The sequence below is a fragment of the Nuphar pumila genome, chromosome 7 (genome assembly GCF_984573655.1).
Source record: "Nuphar pumila chromosome 7, dmNupPumi1.hap1.1, whole genome shotgun sequence".
In the NCBI taxonomy this organism is placed as follows: domain Eukaryota; kingdom Viridiplantae; phylum Streptophyta; class Magnoliopsida; order Nymphaeales; family Nymphaeaceae; genus Nuphar; species Nuphar pumila.
Genome location: NC_143255.1, coordinates 52,941,814 through 52,947,316, shown reverse-complemented (window position 1 = coordinate 52,947,316; position 5,503 = coordinate 52,941,814).

Sequence of the window (5,503 nt, the reverse complement as noted above, 5' to 3'; positions counted from 1 at the left end):
TTACATTCTTTAAGATCTGATCCAAGTCCAAATTGTTTACAACCCATAAATGTGTGACTAAATGTCATAGATCTTTGGGATAAAAATTTCGAATGCCAAATCATTTTAGTTTAGATTCAAGAATTTGTGGCCTTTTGCCTGCATAAGAAAATTTGTCCTTGAATGGCGGAAATAGGAAAAGGAGCAGAGTAAATACCATATCCAATTATAATTGGATGCATGTATGGTTTTGAGTTTTTGGCTATGAATCCAACAAATACTGAATTTGATGGGTATTCGAATCCATTTACATGTAAAAAAGTGGATCTGGTATGAGCCTTTCACCATCAGACCCACCTCCTAGGTCAGGCCAAAGGACCAAGTATTTTTTCTTAATATGTATCTCATATCCTCAAGAGGCAAGGACCTGAAATACCTCATTTGATTTCATTGGGTCTGAGACTGAGGCCTTATCACATCAACACCTCTCCACAACACATGAGATGGATCAGAGATCCAAGGCTCTCAATTGCGCCCCAAATAGTCAATTAAGAAGTGATTACACATTACTGGATACCTAAGGGCTCATCATTAGTTATGTTTCCATCTTGAGACTATGATAAGATTGTAACACCCTTGAAAAACAATGTAGGGCCCACCAAAATATGTCAAAAATTATGGACTTCGGACTTTAACACAATATGGAGCCTACCAGTTAAAGGCTCTCATACGACCTGTGGAAGTCGAATCTGGGATGGGGAGGTCAGCACCTTCTCTCCAAACTCGCTGCCACTTGGGCGAACCAATCTGCCGCCTGATGCTTCTAGACTCCTCTTAGAATTTTCAAAGGAGACAACCTGTATCTGGTAAAGGCTGAGTTGTCCATTGGCTTTTCAGATGACTAATGTACTCCTTCACGTGTCATATTCCTATTTGCTTTATTATTTAGATTTTAATTGCACACTAAACATACATAAATGACTAGTTTTAAGATATATATAATCACTAAAATTGAGAACTAAAAATATGAGAATTAATGTGTAAAGGGCGATTTTATGATTTTTTTTTTGTTTTGAATCTAACCATATGAATACCATATTGGTTTTAAGAACCCTTTCTTGAAGGCTTTAAAATTAATGGCTCATAATCTTCATAAATAGTCAAGCATTCTAAAATCACAATTTCATAAAAAATACACGATCCAATGGCTGATTCCTAGCAAATTCACCCTCCCAAGCACATTCACATGGTTAGATTTGCAAAAAAAAGTGAATCAACCACTGGATCATGTATTTTTGATGAAAAATATGATTTTTAAATGCTTGAATATTTTTGAAGATTATAAGACATTGATCTTAAAGCCTTAAAAAAATCTTGTTTATACATCGAAATCTGACTATTCAAGAGCGGTTTCTTATAAAACCAAATATGCAGATTGGATTCAAGAGAAAAGAACAAAAAAATTCATAAAAATTGAGTTCTCATATTCTAGTGATTTTATATATATATATATATATATATATATATATATATATATATATGGGTAACTAAAACATGTTTATCAACAAAAATATGTTTACTGGTATGTACCAAGATTTTCATAATTTTTTTATATTTTTCAAAAATTTCACTGTAAGGATGTAATCTAGATGTTGCTTTTATAGAAATAGACTCTTGGAACATCCAATTACAATGTGTAATAAGGATATTTTAAAGGTTAAAAATGAACAACATAGAATTTTCATAAATATTCAAGCATAAAAAATCATATTTCTTGATTCGATTATGATTATCCAACAAATGATTCCTAGCAAATAGACCACGCCGAATGCATATGCAGGGTTAGATTTATAAAAAAAAAAAACTATGAAAATCTCGATTCATACCAGCAAACATATTGATTGGTAAACATATTTCAGTACATCAAACGAGGTCGGACATGCGACTTTGCCATGTGCATCAATTTTTTTTCAAAAAAGGATACTTTAGCAGCGGTTTTGGACTGCCAGAAAGACCTAGTTTCCAACGAGGTCTTTAGAAACCCAAAAAATATGCACCACTGATCCGATTTGTGAAATTTTTGTGTGGAACACTTTACCCGTTTGATGATACGGGTTACTATAGGTTAGATCTAAATTTCAAAGCTCACTATGACAATTACAAAAATAATGTTGAAATTCAGGTCAGATTTTATTCTCCTTTCTTTTATTATTATTATTATTATTATTATTATTATTATTATTATTTATTTTCATTGAGGTTTCAGCAATTCCACCAAGTGGGATGAAATTAAAAGGCCCAATAATTTTCAGCAATTTCCAGAATTCATGCAGAGTAGAAGCATAACAATCAAACAACCCATATGATGCTTTTCCCCACCAAATCGTTTGTCAAATCTTGTTCCTCTTCCAATTTGTTAAAGTGAAAGTTAGATTATAATTTATTAAGCTTGAAGTAAAAGTTTCACGCTGTCTACTTGGAAAGGGAAACTTTGTTCTCTAATGAACAAAAATTATCAGCAGAAAATGACATTCTTTGAAGACAAATCCCTCAATTACAAACTTTTTGGTGCATATATACCACGAAACTTCGTCATTTGTTTGTTCTGTTGTTGCTTTGAACTGCAAATAATTGTTTATTGCGACTAATTTCTTAATCAACTAATTTTTTAATACTTTATGCAATTAATTAGTGTACAGTGTTCATCGCAACTGATTGATTAATCAACTAATGAGATACTTTATGCAATTAATCAATGAACTAATGAAAACGCTCTATGCCTACCTTACAATCATATCTTTCATGTCTTACAAAATGTGCTGCTTCAGCTTTTCATCCCAATTTGCTCAAAGTTGTCTGTCTTTTTTAGTTTTTATTTTATCTAAATAATTTTTCATTGTCTTTCTTTTCTTCGTAGGCCGCCGGCACGACGACACTAGGTAGGCCGCCGGCACAACGAAGGTATGAAAGTCTGAACCAGTGTGACCAGGTCTTCGTGTCAGGTGCAGTTTCTCTGGTTATAAAAAAAAAAGTTTTCCTCTTCATGTCGTTTTGGTGAAAAAATTCCAAAAAAAAAAATAAAATAGTGAAATCAAGAGTTGAATGGTGTGCACAAGAATGAAGGATGATCAGTGGGTCACTTTAACGATTTCCATCTTGGGGGCTAACATATTATTTGAACAGACCAACAATTTAGACGTCCCACAAATTTGACCAAGCCAGAGACCTTACTAATAAAAGATGATTTAGTTGACTTGGTCCAAACTCAGTAACCTAGCCATCCCAATGACTCGAGAGCTACAAGTTGACTTTTAAAAGTAAACAATATAATGGAAACAAATCTGACCATGATTAATGCCTACCAAGTAGGGCTGTAATTAAACGGATCGGATATATTCGGATGTTCGATATGAGTTTGACATGTTTTTATCGAATATGGATCCTTTAAGTAAAATCTGAATGTGGATTCAGATATATTCAATAAGATCACTTTCGGGATTCAGGTCGGATTCAGATTAGCATTTTAATTTGGATCTGTTAGTGATCCGAACTAAAATTCGACCCAAATGCGGTTTTTAGATGTAAATAGCATGTTTTATTCTCTTTTTTTTTCTGGATCCAGTACTACCACATGTATTTCAGATTCAGATTCAGATTCCATCTAACTTCTTCTGAACTTATTCTGGATCCGGATCCAGATTCAGACCTACTATTTGTAGGTATTTTGGGTTCAGATTGAGATCTGGCAGGATCCGACCCGTTTGCAACCAATTTGTGCTCAACGAGTCAACCATGGTTGAACTTGAGCCCGTGACCTAAAATTCCTCTTATCCATCAAGTCAAATTTGATTGATCAAGAATCAATACGATTGACTGAGTCAAGACACATATTTAAGGGGCGTTTGATTGGTGGGATGTAAAAGTCCATAGGGACTGTTGTGTGTTTCCTGTAACATGTGGACGCCACAGTGACCATCAAACACGGAATGCTTTTGTCGTCTCAAAATGGGACTGCAAGTGTCACTTGTGTCACCCCAAAGGGGGTTGGCGTAGCCGGGTTGGGCGGTCAAGGTTTGAATCCTGTGGACGTCACCTCCTTGCATAAGCCGAAGCCCAGCATAGGCCCTGAGGACAATCTTCCAAGCCATGGAGTTTTCTTGTGTCCTCCGGATCAATATATGATCTACCTGTTACCAGGCTGTGGGTTTCTTCGTATAACTAAAAAAAAAAAGTGTCAGTTGTGTCATACTTTGACAGGACAAAAGCATCCAACTACAAGGGCTCTGACAATTTGTCTAGGCGACGTGCATCCAGGACAAAGTTGTCCTGGGCGACGAACACTCACCCTCTCAGTCTATCTATTAGCTTTGTGGAGAATTGATTGACCAATCTGGTTGTGGTGGATGCAAACGAGTCCTATCCAGGATGGAGGTTTTGCAGTTTTTAGCTGTTCCAGATCCAATTCCAATCCGAATCCTCATGCACTTAGTTGTTCCTTATCCGGTTTTTTGGATCTAGTGTCCACACTAGGTGATGATCAGGCTTACGGTGTCAATAGCTACCTCCCATTAGCACTTAACAGTGTCAAGTAAAAACGTGTTATTTCTTAGTTCCTTGAGAATTGTGTTTTTTTCTTGATAATTAACGGGGGAAAACCATCTGATTCACTCGGGAGCGAGCTCATTTGTGTAAGAGATATGCAACCATGGGTTTCGAACCTGTGACATTCCTTAAGCTTTTTTTGACTTTTGATGAGCTTCCCTACCAGATGCGTGGAGACCTAGAAGATTGTTACTTTCTCTAACCATGGAAAAAAATGCTAATAATCGATTTCAAATGAATAGTTTTGCTTGTGATTTTTGTTTTTGGATAGTCAAGTTGGTGTTAGGGCAGACACCGCAGACCCCTACCAGTTATACAACTATACCGTTTGAGATTCCAACTTGCAACGTTCCAAGACAAGTGACGTGCACTTACTGCTCCTACCAGACAAGCGAAGCCCCCTTTGGTGTTATAGGTTTGCTTGGGACGCTTCTATTAGAAACACTAAAGAACCATTTTTTATTCTCTTGTGACATATGTACAAAACCTCTCTCTAACGGAATCTGTTTTGGGCACACCCACTTGTGCACAAAGGTAGATAAGTTGGAAAACAGCTCCATTTTCACTACTTATCCCACATTCCCAGATAATTGTGTGCATCCAATCACCCCCCTAAACAATGGAACATAGAGTCTAAGGTATAGGTTTGTGTGTTCATTAGGCAACTCTCACAAGGATGATCACATGGAAGTATTGGTCATTCTGACACACAATTATTGCCAGTTCATGCCCGCATTTGCCAGTATTGCAGGCTTTAGGGACCATTAGGTGGCAAACATTTTGTTGAATGTGTGCTTGTATGCTAAGATATTTGTTTCTTATAGCTAGCAAAATACACCTTTTAAGAAAAACCATGAGAACCAGGTCACTTAATGGGCCAGTCTCTAAACACACCAAATTTTCCCCGTTCATTTTTTAACAT